The sequence below is a fragment of the Silene latifolia genome, chromosome 11 (genome assembly GCF_048544455.1).
Source record: "Silene latifolia isolate original U9 population chromosome 11, ASM4854445v1, whole genome shotgun sequence".
Taxonomy (NCBI): Eukaryota; Viridiplantae; Streptophyta; class Magnoliopsida; order Caryophyllales; family Caryophyllaceae; genus Silene; species Silene latifolia.
This window is the reverse complement of record NC_133536.1, coordinates 173452830-173478462: the sequence shown is the minus strand read 5'-3', so window position 1 is coordinate 173478462 and position 25633 is coordinate 173452830. Positions and strand designations below refer to the sequence as shown.

Sequence of the window (25633 nt, the reverse complement as noted above, 5' to 3'; positions counted from 1 at the left end):
AAAGAGAGTTTTCTTTTTCCCATCAATTCATTCATACAACAAGAGAATTTTCTAGTGTAAGAAAATTACAATACTCTCTACAATTTATGAGAATTCTAGAGAAATAAACTCCAAAATCCCCTTACTCTTGACCGAATATTCAAGAGCACAAACCATATTTTTGGGTCATTTTTCTACAAGAATTAATATCATCTAGTACTCATAATATTAATTCTAATTAAGAGAAAGCCTTGGGTATAAAGCTTAGGGAGAGATCTTATTCTTAGATCTTTGTTCTTCCATTTGGAAAGCTCAAGAACAAAAGAAAAGGAGATTTCTTTTGTGCCCATTAGAACCGAAATCACAATGTAAGGATGATTTCTCCTCTATTTTATCTTATGTTTGCATGCATAAAATCCATATTTAATTTTATGACAAATTAATTAGACATATATGAGTATGTTAAATATGTATATGAATCTACATTTCCTTCAGCAACTAACATATATACATCCTAATGCATATGCTTCTACCAACTAGTATGCCAAATAACCTAAATGCAATCCTATAATCACATTGTTTTTACCGCATCAATCAAAATAAAGCCACAAAGTCATTAACATAAAGAGGAAAAAGGATATTGGAAAGATCATACCATGCGGTCATCAATATCCTCATGTCTCGGATGTGGCGTAGTCAATCAATGTGAAAAAGGATGGACAAACACAATATATACACACGGCTATGACCATGTTTTTGGGTTTTTGCATTTTCCAAATTTTTATGGGTTTTTTTTTATGTTTATGAAATAAAAAGACAGGTTTTTGTATTTTTCAAAAAAATTCAATTTTTATCATTTTTGTTTTAAAAGTCATGTTAGAATTTCCCATCCCCACACTAGTATGGGCATTGTCCTCAATGGCCAATACGATAGGAAATTATGCAAGCTATATGAAAATGCATGATTTTTAAGCTAAATGCAAACTATATGACATATAAACAAGTGATGCAATTACACTATACTATATGATGCATGAGTTTTTGTTTGGTTGGACAACACAATTTATATTGACACCCAATGCATATGCTTGAACTTCCCCAAACCAAAAGAGACACTATTGCTAATGTCGAAAATGGGGGAGTTTATGCATAAGAATGCTATGCATGAAACTAAAATTGTCATTTTGGATTTTGCATGGTGGGAACAATAAAAGACACCTCAATGGGACCGAGGTGTGAGTCCTCTAAGTGTTGCTAGTGTTGGAATATGTGTCCTCCGACAATAATGCGATCACAACTGTTGATCATGATGATCACATGTTTAAGTCTCATTATACAGAATACAATTGGGAAGTAATATTTTACTGTCAACTGGTCCACACATATCGGTAATGATTGGATGACTAGAGTTTGACATTACTGTCGTGAGACGGTGGTGACCAGTTGATCCCCTTAGGTCATACCTAAAGGGTAACACTCTTAATTGATCATTTAATTGATCGTATAACGTTACGAGTCAATTAAATTATTTAAAATTGATGGACGATTTTGGAAGTAATATTTACGTGTCTCATTGAAATTTGATTAAATGAGATACGGTCTGAGTAATCGAATTGTTTCATTACTCAGATGAAATTATTGTTTAATGAAACAATTGAAATTGAATGAATTATTATAAATACAAATTATTGTGATTTATAATTGGTAAAATATTTTGGTACAAGTAATTGCGAATTACTAAGTCGGTTTTTGTATATGACGTATTTTTATTAATACGTTGATTTTTAATATGTTAAAATACATAACAATTTTATGTGACATGTGACATGTGACATATTGACAAATTGACAAAAATAAAATGGATCCCATTTTATATATGTACCGAAATTAAAGGGGTATTAGGATGAAATTGTGTTGATTATGTTAGTGGTAAACATAATCATTTCCCTAATAAACTAGCCATGCAACCTAGTGGTCATTGTGAAGACAAACTCATGCATGCATTGGCTCTCTCTTCATCCCCTCTTCCACCCGGTTTTTTGAGAAGAAAAACACTTTGTTTTTCTTCTTATTTTACCTAACATACACTACAAAATAATTAGTGTATTAGATTATTATTCATTCATCTAAAATTTGAGTTTTAGAAAGATAAAAACTCTTCCTTCTCTTCCTTCTCTCTAACCGAAATAATAGAGAGTTCCATAATATTTTTGGGTCAATTTTTACACTAAATTAATATTAATCTAGTATACATAATATTAATTTGATTAAGAGTTTACCTTGGGTATTTTACTTTGGGAGGGATCCTATACTTGGATCCTAGTTCATCCATTTAGGAGAGCACAAGAACAAGAGAGAAGGAGATCTCTCTTGTGCCCATATAAACCGAAATACCAATGTAAGATGAAGATTTCTTCTTTAAATTGTTTATAGTTTGCATGCATAAGATCACCATTTAATTTTATGAGTAAATTAACATAAAACATATATGAATATGTTAGTAAAGAGAACTAGATTTCTAATAAGCGGTATCAAGAGCCTTGGTTATTTGCATGCAAATCGGTTAAAAGTTTTTCCGAGTTATACGATTAACATATAAAACTTGTTTAATTTGTGTTATTATGATATATCATGAAAATCATTATGCATGTTAAAGTTTCTGGTCCTAAAATGGTTTTAGGATATTTTGGTTAATTTATGGATTTTTATTGTTCATCTTACATAATAATGGCATTAAAAATATGATTTTATGAATAAAATGTCATTTTCGGACTAAAATTAGCTAAACTTCGAATTTTGCAGTGATTTTTGGATATGTTATCACATATATTATTTTGAGATGACCTGTAAATTTTCATAATATTTGGACTTTTATGCTCGAAAAATGGATTTTTTATTATTAAAATCGGATTTAGATGAAAAATAGGTTAATATGAGATAAATTTGAATCTGGTCATAGAAATTCAGTATGTTGTCACATGCAATTTTATAAGATGTGTGTAAAATAATAGGCTATATTGATGTCTTTATGCATGATTTATGATTTTTTGAAGAAAAATAGCATAAATAGTGACTTAATTAGTGAAATATTAATAAAACATACTCCATGACTAAGGAAAAATGTCACATGTTGCATTTTATTATCCATTTCAGATCTAAAATTGAAAAGTTGATAAATATAATTTTTCTCATGTTTTTATGATTATTTTTGTTAAAACCGATAAACCGCAACATTGTTTTTCCGGATAAATTTTGAAATATTTAACCTAAGTTTTTTGAACATTATGAGTGTCATGGTATTTTTCCAAAATGTTCATGAGTTTAAATTTTAAATTTCAAATTTATTTGAAATTTTGTGATTTATTTGAAGTTTATAGCTTATTTTATTATAATTTTAGGTCCATTAATGAACAAATTTTGGAAATATGAGTTAATTATGGTCAAATAATTAGTGAAGACTAAATTTTGAGTCCTAAGTGGTTAGGATAATTAACTTATGCATAAAAATGAATTTATGTAATTTTTGTGATTATAAAACGTTGAATCACGCAAATCCGTAAAAACCGAGTAATATACGATATTGGCTACTTAAAGGCGATTTAGCATAAAATTGGGCATGTTCATACATATTATAATGCTGCATTTTCTTTATGATTGTCATAAATTTTATTTTATGTAATTTTGAATTATGTATTTTTACTTAGTATGGCCTTAGTTTTTTAATTGGTATTACCCGAAATGTATGGGAATATCGATTCGGTTGTAATTTATTGTGATCTCGTATCACCGTTTTATAATTTAATAGATTTATTTTATTTTAGTTACAAATGTATAATAGGAAATTATGTAATTTGTTATGTAATTTTATTTACTTCGGAGTTCCCAAAGACGGATTTCTTCAAGATGGCGATACATAAAGACGTTGTTACCTCGAGATGCGTGCCACAACCGAAGTTCAAGGAACCAATGGAGTTGGTTTCCGAATATGTAATAGTTAAATAGTTTTTCTATTTTAGGAAGGCCATACTAGGATTTATTTTTATGCTTTGCATTTTATTTATATGTCGCATGCATCGCTAAATCGCCATAACTAAAACATGCATCTATCTTTCATCGAGTTTATCGACCGTGTCAATTAGAATTATCGTAGTTCACCGCTTTAGTTCACTTAAAACGTGATAGATAATAAATTGACATGACCTCTTGCTAAAATAATCAATTGAGACATAGCCTTACCAAATAGTAGAAACCATGAAAACCTATTTCGCGAGGGAGTGCACTCGGCCCTACCGGGGTACAAAACTTGTTATGTAGGGGAAGTGGGTGATAAATGTCTATCCACCGAATTCATGTTGATAAGGGATGAATCGGCCCTACCGTGCCCAAGTTAATGTGGATTTGGATCATGGACACATTTATTCGAAATTTTGATTGAGCTCAACGGAAGTATTCGTGACCGTAGTCGCATGTGTTCCGGGCTATAGATAATTATTAGAGTAATTTTATCGACCAAGAGTTCTAAAAGTAGAAACGATTAAACGTTAATCCACCGAGTTATATTGATAAAGGATGAATCGGCCCTACCGTGCCTAAGTCGATATGAATATGGGTCTTGGAATCATTTATCTAAATTGGGTAGAGGTCACTAGATAAATGCAATAAAACTTGTTTAAATTAGTTTTCACGAGTATTATTATTAAAATGACATTTGTTTTACTCCTTCTATTTTGTTTTGTAGACCACTTCTTTTTCTCATAACAAATGGCTACACCAAACCCAAACGCCACGCCTCTTGCTAATTCGTCATGGCTCCGATCCTTCATGGATCGATGTAAACTTGAAAAGAATGGGTCAAATTTCTCCGATTGGGATGCCCAACTCAAGTTAGCCGCCCAAGGTGACGACAAGCTTTGTTACCTAACCGAGGCCTCTCCACCCGAACCTACTACTAGGTCGACCGCCGCCACTAGGGAAGCATATGAGGCTTACCATAAGGAGTCCGCCGCAATGAAAAATGTGTTGATCTTTGCGATGGAGGCGCATCTCCAAAGGAGAGCCTTTAAAATGGGCACCACTAATGAGATTTACTCCAAGCTTGTGACAATGTTTTCACAAACTCCGCGGATCGTCCAATATGAGGCGGCCGCGGCATTCTTTGATCTCGACTTCAAAGAGGGCCAAAAGGTTAGCCCTCATGTGCTCAAACTTATGGAGCTAGTCGAGACCTTGAAAATTCAAAAGGTTGAAATCCCCAAAGAACTCATCGTAGATAGGATTCTACACTCCTTATCCAAAGTCAAAGCGTATGTTCAATTCCGGGTGAATTTTAACATGCAAGACAAGGATGTGTCTCTTGAAGAATTGCACAAGTTACTTGTGCAAGCCGAAAGGGACATGGGGTTAAATGTGAACCCACCTAAGGATGTGCTTAACATTAGCACCAAAAGCAAGGGGAAGTTCAAGAAGAATGGGAGGAAGGGTAAGAAACAAGCTCCCACTTTCACCAAAGCAAAGACTTATGAAGCTAGCACTTCAAAAATCAAGAAGGGTCCTCTTGATAAATGTCATTATTGTAATGGTGTTGGACATTGGAAAAGAAATTGTTCCAAATACCTTGGTGATATTAAGGCTGGAAAGATTACTCCAGTAGGTAAATGACTATCCTTTCTTTTATGTTTCTATTTCAACTATGGTATTGTTATACAAAGTTGTGATAATGTATCTCCCTTTTTATTGTAAATAGGGCCTCCACCAAGCAAAGACAAAAGAAAAGAAAAGCAAGCTTCAGAAACCATCAAGAAGCTAGGAATAGCTTTCACGGAGCTTCGTTTTTTATTGTCTTATTATGTTTTGAATTTTAGAACCTTTAAGTTTCCGTGTTCGACATGGAAAGGTATTTTGGATAATTGGTTGTATTTTGGATAATGGTGGCTTGGTTTGAACCCAAGTCACCCATTTTATCATTTTATCCTTGTTCTAAAATTCGTATTCAAATGCTTGCTCTTAGAAACATATGATTATTCACTTAAAGTGATCTAATAGACAACTATAATGATGGGATTCATTATATGTCCACATGCTTAAGGCTTGTGTATGATCATTTATAAAGTGATATTGAGTCTATGAACTCTCTTAAAGGAATGTCAATCACCAAGTACACTTACAAAATCTAAAACTATTAGTCAACCCATAAGATATTTCTCCTCATACTTCAAAATCATTATTTGTGTCTCATATGCTATCTTTGAATCTCTAGTGTATTTTATTCTAAAGATAGAGTGGGAGAAAAATGAGGACACAACACACACCAAGATAAGTTTGTGTACTTGTGTAAATGAGATCTACACAATGAAGAATGATTTAAATGAAGGTATATCTATTTATATAGTATACCCAATAGATGAGATCTATGGTCTCAACTAGTTCTATATGACTAGAGAGACCAAGTGAAGTAATCATAAGTGTATGTTCTCAAGATAACTACACGAGGAGACCAAAAGAAAGTTTTGGAACAAGAATGACTAATGTAAAGTCTTAATTGACTAGTTTATGATAAATTTTGACCAATAGTTTCAACTTTACTTAAGAGCCTAAATGAATCCAAGTAACATCCTAGTAATAAAAATATTTATGACTAGAGGTTGCAAGGATAGATATACCGATATCCTCAATTGCTAAAAGTTAAGTATTAACCACGCAAAAGTCATTACTTTACCACATTATGAAAATGAATTGGTTAAACCTCCTTCTGAAAGGGATTTTTGAAGGACGTGTATTAGATATTATCTATATTATCTATATTTGAATAATGACATTGCTACATATCATTATGATATGTGTGAGTTAGAGATTAAAATCTCTTTCCATAAGGTTAAGATGAGACCACTTCAAAATAGGTATTTTGAAAGGATATGATGGGAACATATATGGTTTTATCTCAAACAAAAGCACTATAATGTCTCAATTGAGTAGTAAATTGCGAATCAAGTGGGAGTTAGAAATTATCATGTGAAGACATGGAATTTAGTGGGAGTAATCATCTTATAAAAGTTTAAACTCATCACTCATTGAAGAATGACGAGCTAATACCTTCCTTCACAGAGGAAGATTTGAGTTTTCAATTCTGGATGATAATGGACCATGATGAATCCAACTACATCATGAGATGTTGGATAAGTATTGAACGATACACATCGAATCAACGAGAAACGTAGGTTATTCATTTAAATGAAAATGGAATTGCCATTAGCAGTCATGGTCGTTCCTAATGTTTAAAAGTTACTAATGTTTCCGCCATTAGAATAATCATGCACATGTCCAAAGGTGAATCATATGCATATGAGCATGATGAATCATTGGTAAGCCATAGTAGAAACGTCATGAATTCTCGAGGAGAATCCGATGAGCGATTTTGGTGTTTGACAGAATACTCAGTTATGTGTCAAGAGGTTGCACATATTAAAGAAATCCGAACACACGTAAAGATTTATGAAAATCCTAAACTTTACAAGCTAAAAGGAGAAATAGGAAGTTTGGAAAGATACTTAATTGAATAAGAAGTTGCTCAAAACTAATCTTTCCAAATATGCTAGGACTTGTGAGAAGTGCTAGGCTAATCATCTTGACAAATTGTTGTAAGACTCTACAAAACATATACCTAGTGCATTGTGTGTGGATAGAGTACTTGATCAGTACAAGTTATATCATTCACCAAAAATTCGTTCGTTATGTGATAATCGATAAGGAAGTTCTTTCAAGATAAAGAACCAAAACCAAGGTCGGGAACCTTGATGTGTACTAGGTAAGGTTCATGCTATGAGTGATAACATGAATGTAAAGGATAATACGATTAAGAAGTTTGAAGACATGGACACGTGACATGTTAAACTTCTATTGCAATCAACAAGTGTTTACACATTTATGATATGCATCAGAAGGTTACAATATGGTATTGACTGCCCAAGTGTGATGTCGACATTTGTCGTTTGAGTTATTATTAACTCACTTTATACTTTGTTACATCCAACGGGTTGTAGAGACAATTGAACCCCGTTTAAGTGAACACTGATTAGCATTGTATTTGCCCATAGTTACTTACATGAGGTGACGTCTCGAAGTGACTAGAGTGTGATGCGATTGATGGCAAGTTCAAGTGCCATAGAGTCATATGAGAATGACTAGTCGATCACATAGGCGGACTGTTAGGAACATTTTGTCGGGCCTTATGACCGCTTATAGAGTTATGGCAAATTTATATAGCCTGGTTGTGGCGAGAGCTGCTATAGTATTCAAATGAGTCGATTCTTTTGACTAAAGACTATTCGCCTAAGATGGCACAGTTTCAGATTAACTTTGATTTGTGTTACTACGACCTTCGTAAATGGGGTCAAATGGGCATATTTTGGGTTATGATGGCTGTGGCTAGTTGAAGGGAATGAGTGTGATAGGAATTGTCCACCCCTAGTCAGGGTTATAACAATATCTCAGGGCCACTCGAGGAGTAATGAAGCGGAAATGCGTGGCACGCTCGGAATGTATCCATGGTGGATAAATCCGGTCAATCAGTTATTCTCCAGATCGAGGAAACCACTCTCGATATGATCACTTGTAAGTACGACCTGAAAGACACCTTGCATTGAGTGGGAGATAGTAATAGGACAAGAGAATTGGTGACGCACACTTGTCGAGGACAAGTGGGAGATTGTTGGAATATGTGTCCTCCGACAATAATGCGATCACAACTGTTGATCATGATGATCACATGTTTAAGTCTCATTATAAATAATACAATTGGGAAGTAATATTTTACTGTCAACTGGTCCACACATATCGGTAATGATTGGCTGACTAGAGTTTGACATTACTGTCGTGAGACGGTGGTGACCAGTTGATCCCCTTAGGTCATACCTAAAGGGTAACACTCTTAATTGATCATTTAATTTATCGTATAACGTTACGAGTCAATTAAATTATTTAAAATTGATGGACGATTTTGGAAGTAATATTTACGTGTCTCATTGAAATTTGATTAAATGAGATACGGTCTGAGTAATCGAATTGTTTCATTACTCAGATGAAATTATTGTTTAAGGAAACAATTGAAATTGAATGAATTATTATAAATACAAATTATTGTGATTTATAATTGGTAAAATATTTTGGTACAAGTAATTGCGAATTACTAAGTCGATTTTTGTATATGACGTATTTTTATTAATACGTTGATTTTTAATATGTTAAAATACATAACAATTTTATGTGACATGTGACATATTGACAAATTGACAAAAATAAAATGGATCCCATTTTATATATGTACCGAAATTAAAGGGGTATTAGGATAAAATTGTGTTGATTATGTTAGTGGTAAACATAATCATTTCCCTAATAAACTAGCCATGCAACCTAGTGGTCATTGTGAAGACAAACTCATGCATGCATTGGCTCTCTCTTCTTCCCTTCTTCCACCCGGTTTTTTGAGAAGAAAAACACTTTGTTTTTCTTCTTATTTTACCTAACATACACTACAACATAATTAGTGTATTAGATTATTATTCATTCATCAAAAATTTGAGTTTTAGAAAGATAAAAACTCTTCATTCTCTTCCTTCTCTCTAACCGAAATAATAGAGAGTTCCATAATATTTTTGGGTCAATTTTTACACTAAATTAATATTAATATAGTATACATAATATTAATTTGATTAAGAGTTTACCTTGGGTATTTTACTTTGGGAGGGATCCTACACTTGGATCCTAGTTCATCCATTTAGGAGAGCACAAGAACAAGAGAGAAGGAGATCTCTCTTGTGCCCATATAAACCGAAATACCAATGTAAGATGAAGATTTCTTCTTTAAATTGTTTATAGTTTGCATGCATAAGATCACCATTTAATTTTATGAATAAATTAACATAAAACATATATGAATATGTTAGTAAAGAGAACTAGATTTCTAACAGCTAGGACTCAAAGAGATTATCAAGATAAAAATTCATGAAAAACAAGAGAAACGAACAAAGCTTAAAGGAGGTGTAGGAGACTCACAATGTATTGTGGTATCCTCCAAAGAGCTTGCTATTCCTCAATTGTCACCCATGGCGACGTCACTCCCATCATCATCATCATCGTCAACTTCCTCACTAGAATCATCATCAACCTCCATAGACCCGGAGGCTTCACGACTATCACTTGAGCTCTCTTCTTCTTCCTCACTACCCTCTTTTTCTTCACCTTCTTCATCTTCTTCTTCACCACTCTCAACAACAACCTCCTCATCACCGAAGCTAGCACCCCTAGGAGCATTAGGAAGGAAAACTTCCCTATCCACCTAACTAGGCAAAGGACATGATGGGTCAACAAGTACTTGCCTAGCTAGGTGTAAGAGTGGCGGATATTGCGCTCTATATGCATTGACTCGATCTTCATGGGCTTGCTTGTGCATTTGTTGCATCAAAAGAGTCAAAAAATCGTTACCCACCGTAACATTTTCGGGTCCGAACTCATGGTAGGTGAACGGGTAGGGTGGAGTGATAATAGAGGAGGAGGGTTCGGAATGGCCTCCCTTTGTTGTTGCATTATTAACTCGGCTTCCTCGGAGAGTGGGAGAAGGTAGTTCGGGCTACGAACATTGAGTCGGCAAATTTTGTTCGGTAAAGTGAAGGACTTGGCATCTTTTGTAAGCCACTGGAATTTGTTATCAAGGGTGTCATTCTTGACCCAATGGAATTTGTGAACCATAATGGCTAGATCAATGAGGTGGCCTCCCTTAACCGGTTTATAAGTGCCACCTTTGTTGAAATTCCGGTTGAAGTGTTTTGCCAACCAAGTTGCCAATCCCCCATTTACTATAAAGGCCGCACCTTCCTTGCCATGATCGATATTAAGCCACCTTTCGATTAAAAGGTGAAGAATATTTTACTTCTTGGTGAACTTTCTATCGACATTCAAGGTTGACTCGAGATAGATAAAATCAAGTTCGGTGAAGTGGTTAGTCCCCTTCCTAGCAATAAGCGTATTTCCCACTACCTTGTGCCACACCCTTATGCCCGGGTGATGAACATAAAGGGCACGACATTCATGGAAGGATTCAAATTTCCTCCCGGTAATAGCTTTCCACAAAGGGGCGGGATCATATTTGGTTGGGGTTTCTTCACAAAAGTCGAGTCATTATCAAGGCCAAAAACTTTGCCAAACTCATCAAAGGACATTTTCCTATCCGCATTGTCAAGGCGGAATTCAATATTCGTTCGAGTCTCCACCTTTGTAACTTTCAATGAACTTAGAAATTCCAAGGTGAGGGAGGAGTAGGTCAATTCTTGCATATTAAACAAAGTAAGCAATCCCATGGACTCAAAGAAATTCTTGGTTCGTTCAAGGACACCCAATTTGGTCAAGGTTTCTTGGCAAATAAACTTAGTGGGTAAGATTGATTTCTTAGAAAGAGACACAAAATTCTTCCTATGAGCATCGGATGTGAAAATTACCTCCGGATAATCATGTATTTGCTCAACAAATGGAGTAGAAGTAGTAGTTTTCACCATAGGAGTAGGAGTTTCTTGAATCTCTATTCTTGCATGTTGAACCACCAAAGCTTTTGAAGCTTGAAGAGCTTGTTGCCTTTTTGAGAGATTTTTCTTTGGAAGTGCCTTGTTTCCACCTTTAGTCCTAGCCATCTTCTTCTTGTATGTATCAACACCCAAAGATTTGATTGAATTCTTGTGTTATCCTCAAGTATCAATAAAACCCAAATTGATTTAGGATTTTCTAATTTTGCTTTGTATCCTAGAAAATCGATTCAAACTTTGAGGATTTTGTTGTTTTAATGGTTTTTTGTTGATAAAGGAGTGATTTGTTTGAGTTTTGAGGGTGTTTGGAATTGATTTGGGTGAATTTGGTTGAGAAAATTGATTTTTAGGGATGGAGGGATTGAGGGTTTTGAGGGTTTTGGAGGTGTGTTTGTGTTTTGAATGAGTGAAATGAAATGGGAAAAGGGGTTTTAATCCCGTGTTTTTATATTGCAGCAGAGGAGACGAGCGTCTGCAGCACGGGACGCTCGGATTTTTGGTCAGTCAGATTAATAAAGTGTAACCCATGCTGAGACGAGCGTCTTAAGCAGGAGACGAGAGTCTTGCTGTAAGGAGACGGGCGGATTCTTTTGAGGACGCTCGGATTTAAGGTCAGGGAGAAATCCCGGATTTTAATAGAGCAAGGACGAGCGGATCTTCAATGAGACGAGCGTCTTGGTTGAGACGAGCGGATTTCTGAGGAGACGCTCGGCTTTATACCCAGTGCAAAAATTTCTTTTCCAGCTCTCTCAGGACGAGCGTCTTTCTCACAGGACCCTCGGATTTTCATCCAAGACGAGAGGCTTCTTCCTGAGACGCTCGGATATCTCCTGTACCTCACGGATTCAATTCCACCTATATGGGTATTGTCATAACCCAAGTCATTTCCTCTTCATTCCTTCGGTCTTCATTGTAGGAGCACTACAAAGTCTTGGATAGCCTAGGCAATTGCTATCCCCACACTATGTCAAAACACTACACATCAATAAACATTTAAGTCCCTCCCTCACTTTCCCTGAAAATGAAAATCTTGATCAACGGATAAAAATATAAATCCAAAATTGACAAAAATGCAATACAATAAGTAAAATGCAAGTTAAGGGGTTAGAATATTTACAAATGGTGGTTTAGGTAGGACTCCGCCAAACTCTCATTCATGTATGAGATGTCAAGGGGGCATAGCCAAGGTGTTGTTGATGTTGCTCAACACCTTGAAGAAGTAGTCGAAGGCTTGTTCATTGTTATGATAAAGATCTTCAATAGACCTTTGCACATGTTGTTCTTCATGTGGTCTTGGGTCATAGCATTACCAATATAAGGATTGAATAACTCTTCAAATTCATCATCCCATAGACCGCATACTTCATCTACTTGTTCCCCAATAATGTTATCATGAGTTGACAAGAGCAACTCTTCTTCCTTCTTGTCATGTCCAATGGGGCCTTCTTCATTACTTGTCATGAGTGAGCTTTTCAAGCTCTCATTGTCGAAACTTTCTTGCTCTTTGGATGGAGAATCTTGAGATTTATCCACTTTCTTCTTCCATATGGGTGGTGATTTTTTACCCATAGCTTATTCTTTGCATTGAGATGCCAACTTCTTCCTATCACTTTCTCGGCTATAACGATCAACCATAAAGCATGGCTCGTGTAGTTGGGGAGCTCTCATTGTCTGTCAAGATTAAAAGTGATTGCTTCATCTCCCACTTCAAGGGTGAGCTCTCCATGTTTCACATCAATCACCGCTCCCGAGGTGTGCAAGAAAGGTCTTCCTAAAATGATAGGAATGTTGGATTCCTCCTCCATATCAACAATAACAAAGTCTACCGGGATGAAGAATTTGCCAATCCTAACGGGCACATCTTCCCATACCCTAAAAGGTATATTTGTTGATCGATGCGCCATTTGAAGCGTGATATTAGTGCACTTAAGCTCTCCCATTCCTAGCCTCTTGCATACCGAGTATGGCATGACACTTACACTTGCTCCAAGATCACATAAAGCTTTGTTGATTGTAGTGTCACCAATAGTGCATGGAATAGAGAAACTTCCCGGATCTTTGAGTTTTGAAGGCGAGCTTCCTTGAAGAATAGCACTACTCACTTTAGTGAAAGCAATAGTCTCAAGCTTCCGGATGGATTTCTTCTTCGTAAGAATATCTTTCATGTATTTTGCATAGGCGGGAACATGATTGATCAATTCCGTGAATGGGATTGAGACTTCTAAGTTCTTCACAATTTCCATGTTCTTTCCAAGTTGTCCATTAAACTAAGACTTAGCTTGACGACTTGGGAATGGAAGTCTAATCAGAATAGGCTCCTTCTCTTTAGCCTTCTCTTCATTCTTCCTCTTTGAAACTTCATGAATGGTGGGTTCTTCTTCTTTAGAGTTCTCCACAACTCTTTCCTTGTCACTATCATTCACAATGTCTTCCTCAATTTGCTTCTTTGGCCCTTCATACTTTGTACCACTCCTCAAATGGATGGCACTCACCGATTCATGTCTTGGGGGATTACTTTGAGGTGGTAATTGCCCCCTTTGTCTTTCAGAGCTAGAAGATGCTAATTGAGACATTTGGGTTTCCAACATTTTGGTGTTGGCAACTATGTTGCTGATGGTGATGACTTTTGGTTGGCTATCTTTTTGCATTTGATTGAAAAATTCTTGTTGGTTCTTTTGCATTTGGAGGACCGCTTTTTGAATGTCAAAGCCTTGGTCATTGGATTGATTGTATGGAGGTTGATTTTGATAACCTTGGCTTTGGTTGTAAAAGGGTCTTTGAGCTTGGTTTCTCATTGGAGGTGGGGTGTATGTTGTTTGAGAGTTTTGAACATTTTGGCTTTTGTATGAAAGGTTTGGATGGGATTTGGTGTTTTCATTGTAATAGTTGGAATAAGGGGTTCCACTCTTGTATGCTTGGAAAGCATTCACTTGTTCCTCTACATTCACTTTGGTCATGTCCCAAAGTTCCACAACTCTCACATAGTCCACTTGGAATTGATGAAGATGCCACCATAGCATTAACATGTTGCTTAGGTGATTTGGAGGCCTCTTCAAGTTTAGCCATGGCTTTCTCAAAATTCAAATTAATGGTGTCGATATGAGCACTAAGTTGAGAACCCAATTAAGTAATAGAGTCCACCTTATACTTTCCTCCTCTAGTAGCCTTCCGAGGTCTACTATATTGCGAGTTATGGACCGCCATTTCTTCAGTTTTGTTCCATGTTTGATTGTCGTCAACTTCGGTGAACATACCATTTGATCCCATATTGAGAATGTTTCGGGAGTCTTCATATAGACCATTCCAAAATTGTTGTACAAGGAACCACTCTCTAAGTCCATGGTGTGGACAAGATCGACAAGTGCCCTTGAATCTCTCTCATGCTTCATACAAAGATTCCCCATCCCTTTGTTAACCCGGTGATTTGGGCTCTCAACATGTTAGTCTTCTCCGGAGGATAGAATTTCTTGTAGAAAGCAAGTGCCAATTTCTTCCATGAGTCGATACCAATAGTGGCCTTGTCTAGGCTCTTTAACCATTGTTTCGCGGTACCAAACAAAGAAAAAGGAAATAAGACCCATCGGATTTGGTCTTGAGTAACTCCGGTTTGAAAAATCGCATCACAATAGCCACAAAAAGTCTCCATATGAGAATGAGGGTCTCCACTAGGCATCCCCCCAAATTTACTTCTCAACTAGTTATATGAATGCAGATTTGGCAATGAAACTACCGGTTAAATGTTGTGGTGTAGGAGTACCATTTGGTAGGTTCTCCTCAGTTGGTACAGAATGTGATGAAAATTTAGGCATTGTGGGTTGATTTTGTGGTTGGTTTTGTATTGGGTTATCCTTTCCTTCTCTTGCAAAAGGGTTGGTAAACTCAATCTTATTTGGTTGAATGTCCACAACCTCACCAATACCTCTTAAAGTATTTCTAGCAAGTCTTCTATTGTTGGTCAAAGTTCTTTAATTTCAAGATCAATGGGTAACAAGTTACCTTGTGATCTCCTAGACATGCAAAATATCAAACAACTCGAAAATGATTAGAACAAACCTTGAGGAGTTTGACTTCCCCAAGGTAAATAAAGACACACACTACAAGAATATGAGGCAAAAGCATCATCAATAAATAATCATCTAAGTATCTAAATGGTTTCTTTGACCAAAGAAACCATTCTTTAAAGAAAAATGATCTCTTTCAAATAACAAAGAAACCATTGTAGTGTAAAAATGGTTTCTTATATTAAAATAAGGATTAAAAAAACTTCCAGCATATATCTAGTCACTTGCCCTCTCAAAAGAAATATTTTAATAACTTTATTTACAAAAAAAAAAAAAAAAAAAAAAAAAAACATATATCCAGAATAATAGAATCCCATAAATTAGAACTCTAGAACTTATACCCAGAATTCTCATCTTCTTTCATCACATTAGATCTAAATCCTTCCCACAATCGCTCACCACAACGGCCCTGCTTGGACAACGCCAAGGTCCTGCTAGGACAACGCCACAACCCTGCTACGACAACGCGACAGCTCTCCGCCGGTGAAACCTCTGCCATAAGAGGTATTTTCTTTCTCTTATCCTATTCGAATTAATTGTATATGAAATTATCGTTGTTGGTTACATTTTATATCCTTTGATTGATATGAGTAAAACCGTAACAAAAAATTCTAAAGTAAGCATGTGTCTTTTGGAATTAGGGTTCATATACAATTGGGGCTTTTTTATGAAAAACGATTATGGTAATGTGTTATTGTGTTTATATGATGTTCTTAAATATGAATGATGTTAAATTGAGGGATTTATGAAGTTGTCGATTTAAAGGTTCTGAAAATTAGAAAATGAACAAGGATTCCATTAAGGCTGTTTGTATTATACATTAGTCGAGAACATACAGCCTCTCACACCTTAATTGTCACAGAACAATGACATTGGTATTGACATTCTGAGTGTTTGACAGTAGGTCCTCAGCCTGTGTATTCGATATATGAAGATAATGTTTGAGCGGATGCTTTGTCTTCTATTGGGAATTAAGTTGTAAGAGGGTCATGTTGGTCTCGTGCTATCAGTTAACCCCTGTCTTTCTTGTGTTTTATTCTCCACAATCTTTGATGTTAACTTGTGCTTTAAATCTGTCCTGGACGCATTGCAATTTTTGATGTTAACCTGTTCAGGTTAAGTAAACTCGTCTAGGGGATTTTGGTGAAAACTACCTAACTATTCTACCATTAAGTTTGGACTCTATGTAGAAATTCACATATTGTTAATTAATCATATGTTTTTACACATGAATGAGGTGTGTTTTTATTTAAGATCATATCAATTAAAAATGCTTGATTTCAGATATATATGTTCTTTGATGTTGTCTCAGTCTTACCAACGGTAAAAATGCTGCAGTATGAACTTGAACTTAATTTTACCTGTAGTCTTGAAAATATGCAGGATTCTTACCTCTGCTGTCGACTCGTGCACTAGGCTTGTGAGGGAAATCGACCTTTTCAATTGTTTAAAGGAAGATCATTGTTGTTGTCCAGATCAGCTAATGAATTTCCAAACACACTCGTCTGCCTACCATGTCAGAGGTGTATTTTTTAACTGAAATCTTGTTTATATTGTTTTTTTTTATGTCATGGTGAGAAACAATTTAATGACTTTTATTTTTATACAATGTCACAGGTGATGCGGTTAAGCCATAGTGATTTATATGTGAGAGATAAACATATGCAAGTAACTATTACCTTCAATTATTTTGGTGCAAGCCTCATGCAGAGAATGCCAAGGTACTTCACTCCTCTGTTGGCATGTTTGACTCTTTTTGTTTTTGTTTCATGAATATTGCATATCTGTGTCAGTTTCTAGTTTTTTTTTTCACATTTCGGTAGGCAGGCGAGTGTGTAAATACTGTTGTTACTAATAATTAATCGATATTGTTGGGTTATTATGGTTGTGTTGTTGAGTTGAAGAGATTATTGTTATTATTTGATTCTTTCATAAAAATCATACCATTGGATTTGTTGAGTCAAACTCGAACATCAGACCATGGTTTGGCACACGTAATTATATCGTGAAAAACAGACCATGGTTCAGGCCTTGTGAAAGGGTTTGGCTCAGGTTGGCTGCCATTTTCACGTGCAAAACACATCGGGGCTGGTTGAAACATTTTAGCTTCGGATTTATTTCAAGTGATATACAGACCACTTGGGGTAGGGCTATTTTGATCTTGGTAGTTACTGGCCAGGTTCAGCAGGTTTGATTGGGTCGTTCAATTCACGATTACTAAGGGTTTTTTTAATTCTAAGTACATAATGTTACTTGTGATTCCAAAATCGTTAAAGACGAGTCAACGGGTTCGATTACATTTATGTTGTTCAGATCCGAATAGGTTGTTGGATTAGGCTATTCAATGAGTTATTCTTTGCTTGTCCTGTTTAATCCTACCATTAACACACGCTTTTGAACAAATACCTTGCTTTGAAGATGACTGTGCAGAAATTATCTCATTTCTTATTACTCGTACATTTTATGTTGTGAGCCATATTTGTATCATGTATTCTTTATAAATGTTCTCACACTTTTTTATTTGGCAAACATTAATATTGTTTTTTAGTTCATATGATTTTTTTTGTAGGTTTGGAAAATGTGGGTTACATTTTTTCTCAAACGCAAGGATTAGAAGAGGAAGATCAGACTGAAGTTGATCAATGAGAGTGTGATTTTTTTATGCATTTTTTTAGGAAAATGTTGTCGTTTTTGTATTTCTTGCAGAAAATATTACTTGCTTCAAGTGATTGTAAAAACGAGTATACGTTATTTTATATACTCCGTATATGGTATCTTTTTAAATCAGGATGGTATGTGTGTTTTGTTGCATGGAACACGAATATGCGCACAATCGACTCATTATGGCATTCATATGTAATGTACAACAATGCAGTAGATCAGGCGGAAAAAAAAAAATAAAAAAAAAATCAAAGAGACCATACTTCTCTAATAGTTGGTTTGGGTAAAGAAACCATTTATCTCTCTTGCTTGGTTTTTGACAAAGAAACCATTTATCTAGGAGGTATGCTTTCTATCTTTTAATCAAAGTAACCATTTTTATTAACATGGTCTCTCACCCTAAGAGACCTTTGACCTTGAGACCATCTCTATGTTGGTTTCTTGGGTTAATTTCCAATGGTCTCTTTGACATATATTCTTGTAGTGACAACTAAAAACAATTAAAGAAAATCAAATCAAATTAACACCGTCCCCTACAACGGCGCCATTTTTGGTCCGGTTTAAACTCTTCGTCAAAAGTTACCAACCAAAACAATATTTATAACTTCACAAACTACTCTTAGTAAAGAGGCAAATAAAGGTCAGATCCCAAGGGACGGGTATTGATGTAGGATTTTTAATTGCAAATGGTTGTGTCTAAGGGTGTCACAATTTGGGTTGAGATAGGAGATCAACTAAACTAATCAACAATATAAAAGTAAAGTAACAAGCAAGATGATTAAAATGAGATGTAAACAATTGATTAAAAGCACTAGGGTGTCATAGGTTCATAGGGGATTCATGGGAGTTGATCATACAAACATGTTCTCTACTAGATGCAAGAACTTATTGTTGTGATGGGATCGAGTTAGTGTATATCTAACAATCCCTAAGAAAGTTGTGGTCCCGAAGCCGAATCGATTAGATTGTACGACACCTACAAGTCGACTTAGTCCTTCCTATCCAACTATATGCATGGTCTATGATTTGACTATAATTAGAGCATATTTAGTCCCCGAATTAGCCTTATTCCCATGCTTTTTAGTGCATATTTGGGTCATTTATGGTCTTTAGTCCTTTGTTTTGCATATTCTTTGAGGTTTTGTGTCCTTGGTAGGAAAGGAGTGCAAACCTTGCATTTTCATGGCAAAATGAGGCTAAATTGATTGAATTCAATGACCAAGCATCAAGGAGAGACAAGATTAGAAGGCCTTTGTACATACTATAGTAGATGGGCAATGATGAGAAAAGATTCTTGCATCCCCGAGGAAATCCTCAAGGATTTTATGAAGAAAAAGGAAGAAAAGAAGAAGTAAAGAAACTGCCTGACAATCCGTGCGGATTGCCCTGAAGACGCCCGTCCCCCACTGATAATCCGAGCGTCTTCCTCCACAAGACGCCCGGGCAAAACCTCCCAAAGACGCCCGTCTTCCCCCTCTGGACGCCTGTCCAGAAGCTCCCAAATCCGCACGTCCCGTGCCAAAAACGCCCGGATTCCCAGACAGTACTTTCGTCTTCTACGAGCTTCAAGGAAGGATGCGCATCTTTTTCTAGAGACCGGAGTCTCCCTAGAGACCGGCGATTCCTGAAGGACTTAATCGTCATTTAAGCCCTTAGTTAACCCTAATTTATGTACCTAATCCCCACTATAAATACCCCATTAGTCTAATTAGAAGAGCATGTTCTTCTTAGTAATCTTTAGTGTAGTTAATATAAATCAAATCTCTCTTTAATCTTGTAATCAACATTTAATCAAGTTTTAATACAAGTTTTATTTCCATAATCTCTCTCTTGTTCATCCTTTATTTTGGGTAATTGAAGATTATTTGGGTTATTATTGGGAGATTGACAACCTTCCAATCAAGCATCAAGTACTTCTTTTATTCTTTGCTTTATTATTGGAATCATTAGTAGGTATAATTCTCTTAATCCCTTTTTAATTATTGTTAATCACTTTCATTTATTCATCATGTTTCACTTTGTTGGTATGATTGACAACCTTGCTAGCATGTTCAACATGATAATGAGTGGGTAGTTTTCTTAGCTAGGGTTAATGGGTAATTAGGGGAAACCAACATGGGGAATGATTCATGCTTAAATTAATATGCTTTCATAGTTTATTTGCTTGCTTGTTGTGATCTCAACTTATGCACATGTTATGTTTGATGAAATGTGAGCCTATGAATCCTTGCATTTTTTACCCATCACCTATCTTTTCAATGAGACTTGTAAGACATAAACCAACTCGAGTCTCATTAGACCATGCATATTATTGAGTAGGGAAGATTAAGTCGACTTGTAGGTGTTGTACAATCTAATCGATTTGGCTCCGGGACCCAAACTTTCCTAGGATTGTAAGACGTAAATCAACTCGATCCATCACAACAATAATTGCTTGCTTATAATTTGAGAATATGTTTGTATGATCAATTCCCATGAATCCCCTATGACCCCATGACACCCTAGTGCTTTTTATCAATTGTTTACATCCCTTTTAATTCATCTTGCTTGTTTACTTTCATTGCTATTTAGTTTAGTGACCTTCTACTCCAACCCCAAATTGTGACACCCTCAGACACCACTAGTTGCAATAGAAATCTCATCTCAATTCCCGTCCCTTGGGATCCGACCTTTACTTGCCTCTTTACTAATTGTAGAGTTGTTGGTGAACTTATAAATTGTGTTTTGGTCTAGGTGCTCCTAACAACAAGTACTGAAAACTAAACCCCTCACGAGGGATCACGACCAGTCTAATAAGACTCGAGTTGGTTTATGTCTTACAAGTCTCATTGAAAAGATAGGTGATGGGTAAAAAATGCAAGGATTCATAGGATCACATTTCATCAAACATAACATGTGCATAAGTTAGAATCACAACAAGCAAGCAAATTAATTATGAAAACATATTAGATTAAGCATGTATCAATCCCCATGTTGGTTTCCCCTAATTCCCTATTAACCCTAGCTAAGGAAACTACTCACTCATTATCAAGTTTAACATGTTAACAAGGTTGTCAATCATACTAGCAAGGTAAAACATGATGAATAAATGAAAATGATTAACAATAATTAAAAAGGATTAAGAGAGAATTATACCTATGAAGATGATTCCAAATAATAAATCAAAGAATAATAGAAGTACTTGATGATTGATGGAAGGTTGTCAATCCTCCAAATAAACCCAAATAATCTTCTAATTACCCAAAATAAATGAAGAACAATAGAGAAATTAAGGAGAGATTAAGAAATGAGATTTGTATTAAAACTAGATTAAGAGTTGGTTACAAGATTAAGAGAGTATAAGATAAGATTACTAATTGATTACAACTTGATCCAGAGAGCATCCTAATCTAGGTAGTACAAAGGGGTATTTATACTAAAGATTAGGTACAAATATTAGGGTTACTAAGGGCTTAAATGACTATTAAGACCCTTAAGAAAAGTTGAGGAAATGCTCCTCTCCCAAGGAAATGAGCATCTCCGTTTTGCTGGTCCCGTATGGATATGCTCGTCCCGAGCGGCTTGAGTCTTGGCACGGTGGGTTCTGTCCTCTGATCTGAGCAGATCATAGAGGAGATGCTTGGATCCTATGACTTCAAGACGAGCGTCTTAGGCACGGGACGCTCGGATTGTTGTGGAGGGAGACGCCCGGATTGGTGGCAATCCGCTCGGATCCTGGGTCAGACAGCTTCTTTTCTCTTCGTTCCTCAACAATCCGTGGGGATCTGGTTGTGGATGCAAGGATCCTTTCATCATTGCCCAATCTACTTTATTATCTACATAGGCCTTCTAGTATCGTCTTCCCTTTGATGCTTGGTCACTAGATGCGATCAATTTAGCTCTATTTCGCCATGTAAATGCAAGGTTTGCACTCCTCTCCTACCAAGGAAACAAAACCTCAAAGAATATGCAAAATGGGAAATTAAAGATAGTAAATGACCCAATTATGCACTATAAAGCATAGGAACGAGGCTAATTCGGGGACTAAATGTGCTCAAATATGTGTCACATCAAGCACTCTGAAGGATAGCCTCCAGAGGGACAACCTTAGCACCTGCAATCAGCCAGACGTCAGGTGTCAAGAATGTCAGATAAAACAGTAAGCGTACCAGTACATGGGACCTACCAGAAGACATGTTGTGAGCTGATTGCTGGGGGTTGGAGGAGGAGGCAGGCGAAAAACCAGGTAGCAGATCAGGAAAATTTCTGTCAGATAGAGAGATGCAGAATAATTTGTTGCGGGCAGATGCTGAATCACTCAGATGGATAAGGTTGCGGAGGCCTGCACAGAAGTAAAAAGTAAGCCGGTAAGCATTGCAGAAACAAGGCAAGCGCTAAGAGAGCTACTTACTTGAGGTTATGACCCGGTCTTCGAAAATATAATCGGCAGGTGGCTGAATGGAGGCCTTCCTCTGATAGAAGAATTTCTCAAACCATTTTACATCAATTGACTTCGACACATGCCTAAAGGGGGTCTCACCACGACCGCGGATAGAAAACTGGCCCCTTCCCAGTGATCGAATCTCATACATATGAGCCAGCTCACCATGACTAATGGTGATGCTCGTATTCTAGCCGGCCGACAGAGAGTAGAGGAGAACCCTCCAAATATTGGCAGCGATTTGGGCCATGGCGAAGTTGTTGGTCCGAAGGAAATCTTGCATAAGCTTAGGGAAAGGGAAGAGAACACCGTATCTAAAGGGGTAAAGATAAAGACAAACCCATCCCGCACGGATGGCATCCGCCCTTTGGCCGGGCTCGGGGACGGCGATATCCACCCCGTCACCAAGCCCCAACATTTCTTTAATTACGGGAATATCGGTGGTGGTCAGGGAAGAGTCACAGTTGTGAGGGGACAAAGAGATTGCGAGACGGAAAGGTGGGGTATGGGTTTAGGTCGGCCGGAGTAGAGGTTGAGGCAGTGTGGCGATTTTTGCCCATAATTAGAGAAGGGGAGAAAGAAAGATTAAAGAAAGAAGGAGGTACGTGGTAAAGCAAAGCTACGGTGGAAATGGCGGAAATCTGGCGAAAAGGCAAGGAGAAGAGGAAGGGTTTAAGAGAGAGAATAAGGGTTTTAAATTTTGAAGTAAATGAGAAAAGTAGGTGAAGTGGTTGGGGTTATAAAGGAAGAGGGGAAGGTGGAGTCCGGGAAAAGAGCAGAAAAAATAGGGGCAATGATGAGTGTTTGGGAAGTTGTGCAAAGGAAGACGCGGGATTTGAAATTAGTAATTCATTATTCGACGCCTCGAGACGTGTATTACAAGGAATTAGGGGCAAACAGTTTGGGCTAAATTCCGCATATTGGGCCAACATAGGATTGGGTCCATTAGAGTTGATTTAATAAATTGGGCCGAGGAAACTAACAACTAAGAGGAACCCGCGTGTTGAAAATCATCAGGGAGATTCTAGGGAGATCAAGGAGAATATAATACGAAGCAGCGTTTATGGAAAGAAGCATGGTAGGACCACAGTTACTTGCCATACAAGGAGTAGGACGCGGCTAGGGTTTCTACCCTATAAATAGCCAAGAAGACGAGGAAGAATATTTATTCAAGAATTACCATACAAACAAAATACATTGTGCTAAATATATTATCGCGTCACCTCCACTATACTCGTTCTCATATTAAAAGCTAGTGCAATCCTTGGAAGGGTACCACCCCTTCCCGCGGTCGTTTCCCACATTGGGTTTTCCGCGTCACCAAATCTCACGTGTCCACCTTTATTTACATCTCTTCTCCGTATTTATCATTAACATAAACTATTCAACCAACATACAAAGAATAAGATCTCATTGACCTAACATAACCTAATTCGGTAGAAAAATACCAAAACACTTATGATCACATAACACATAAGCACTCGCAGTTTCATTATATTATGCATAATGCTGACACGGGTTTTGGCTTAAAAGGGTGGATTACACACCAAGAAATCAAACCCCGATTTTCAAGAGGGATACCAATCCAAACAAAATGTATAAGGAGGGTGTCGTAGCCTTGTGCTCGAAGATGATGAAAGCTCTTTGACGAAACAGAAATGCATAACGTCAACGGTATGCTTAACTCAATCGGGATTCGAAACACGGGGATGAAAAAACTAACGACGACGAGACGAGCCAATTAGTCGAAAATGGTTAGGTTGTGGGCCCGGACAAGGATTCCGAGTGTGACCTTAATATCAATTAATGCATTTCAACCCAGACCTTGTTCAAGTCTCACCATCTAGGGATCACAAAGACACAAGTGTCCTAGGTTTTCCCCAGCGGAATCGAAAATCTGTGGACATGGGTCACCTGCACGCGAAGCCAATCTGTGGACATACAGCGGTCTTTGGAAACCCACGCTCGGCAGCGTAAAAATGCTTTCGACCGGATCGTTTTAGATCGGTCGATTTCGTCTCGCCAAGGGTCACGAAATGATGCAAGAGATGTTCGGAGTCGCCACCAAGCATTTGTGGGATACTTGGAACCCGTTCGAATCCACTTTCTACCTAGGTCAGCCACGGTAAAAAGGGGTGTTTGACATAGGTACTAAAAATAAGGAATCGTCCCTCTTTAGCATCCTATCTCTAGAATGACTCTCGTACGCCCTGGATAAGGTCGTCCACTATCCAAAGTTTATGAGTAAAAGATGAAGGTATGTATTGGGAAGCCTATTAATCAGACACCCAATCCCGCCCGCGGTAGCAGCCTCTACTGATCGATCTTGGTTGGTTAAATGTGAAAGTTGATAAAACGGGTAAATGCATGAATGCGCATCCACATGTTATGCACCATAAACCTCACTCGGTAAATGGATGCTTAATTTCCCTCTTGCATGCAAATCAACATTAAATCCAACTCGACATCAAATACTTGATACTTGGATTAAACAACCGACATAAAAAGCTCACATATTAGGTTCAAACTTGTGGATGCGCATTCATGCTTTTACCCGTTTTATCAACTTTCACATTTAACCAACCAACATCGATCAGTAGAGGCCGCTACCACGGGCGGGATTGGGTGTTCGATTAAAGGGTTTCCCATTACGTACCTTCACCTCTTACTCGGAAACTTTGGATAGTGGACGATCTTATCCAGGGCGTACGAGAGTCATTCTAGAGATAGGATGCTAAAGAGGGACCATTCCTTATCTTTAGCACCTATGTCAAACCGCGCTTTTTGCCTTGGTTGACCAAGGTACAAAGTGGATTTGAACGGGTGCCAAGCGTCTCACAAATGCTTGGTGGTGACTCCGAACATCTCTTGCATCGTTTCGAGACTCTTGCCGAGACGAAACCGACTGATCTAAAATGATCCGGTCGAAGGCATTTTTACGCCGC

The 25633-nt window shown here is 37.0% G+C and overlaps 1 long non-coding RNA gene and 1 other non-coding gene across 3 annotated transcripts; both read left to right on the top strand.

The window, feature by feature from the left end:
• Nucleotides 1–14880: 14880 nt before the first annotated feature.
• LOC141616027 (small nucleolar RNA R71) lies at nt 14881–14985 on the top strand. The gene has a single exon (XR_012530404.1). It is a non-coding gene; the product is annotated as a small nucleolar RNA R71 (small nucleolar RNA).
• A 903-nt stretch (nt 14986–15888) lies between these two features.
• On the top strand, nt 15889–18422 carry LOC141615203 (uncharacterized). 2 transcript variants are annotated; one of them, XR_012529709.1, is made up of 3 exons: nt 15889–16111; nt 17225–17328; nt 18177–18422. It is a non-coding gene; the product is annotated as an uncharacterized LOC141615203 (long non-coding RNA). The 2 variants fall into 2 exon arrangements; XR_012529708.1 differs by having other exon boundaries at nt 18156–18422.
• The last annotated feature ends 7211 nt before the right edge of the window (nt 18423–25633 follow it).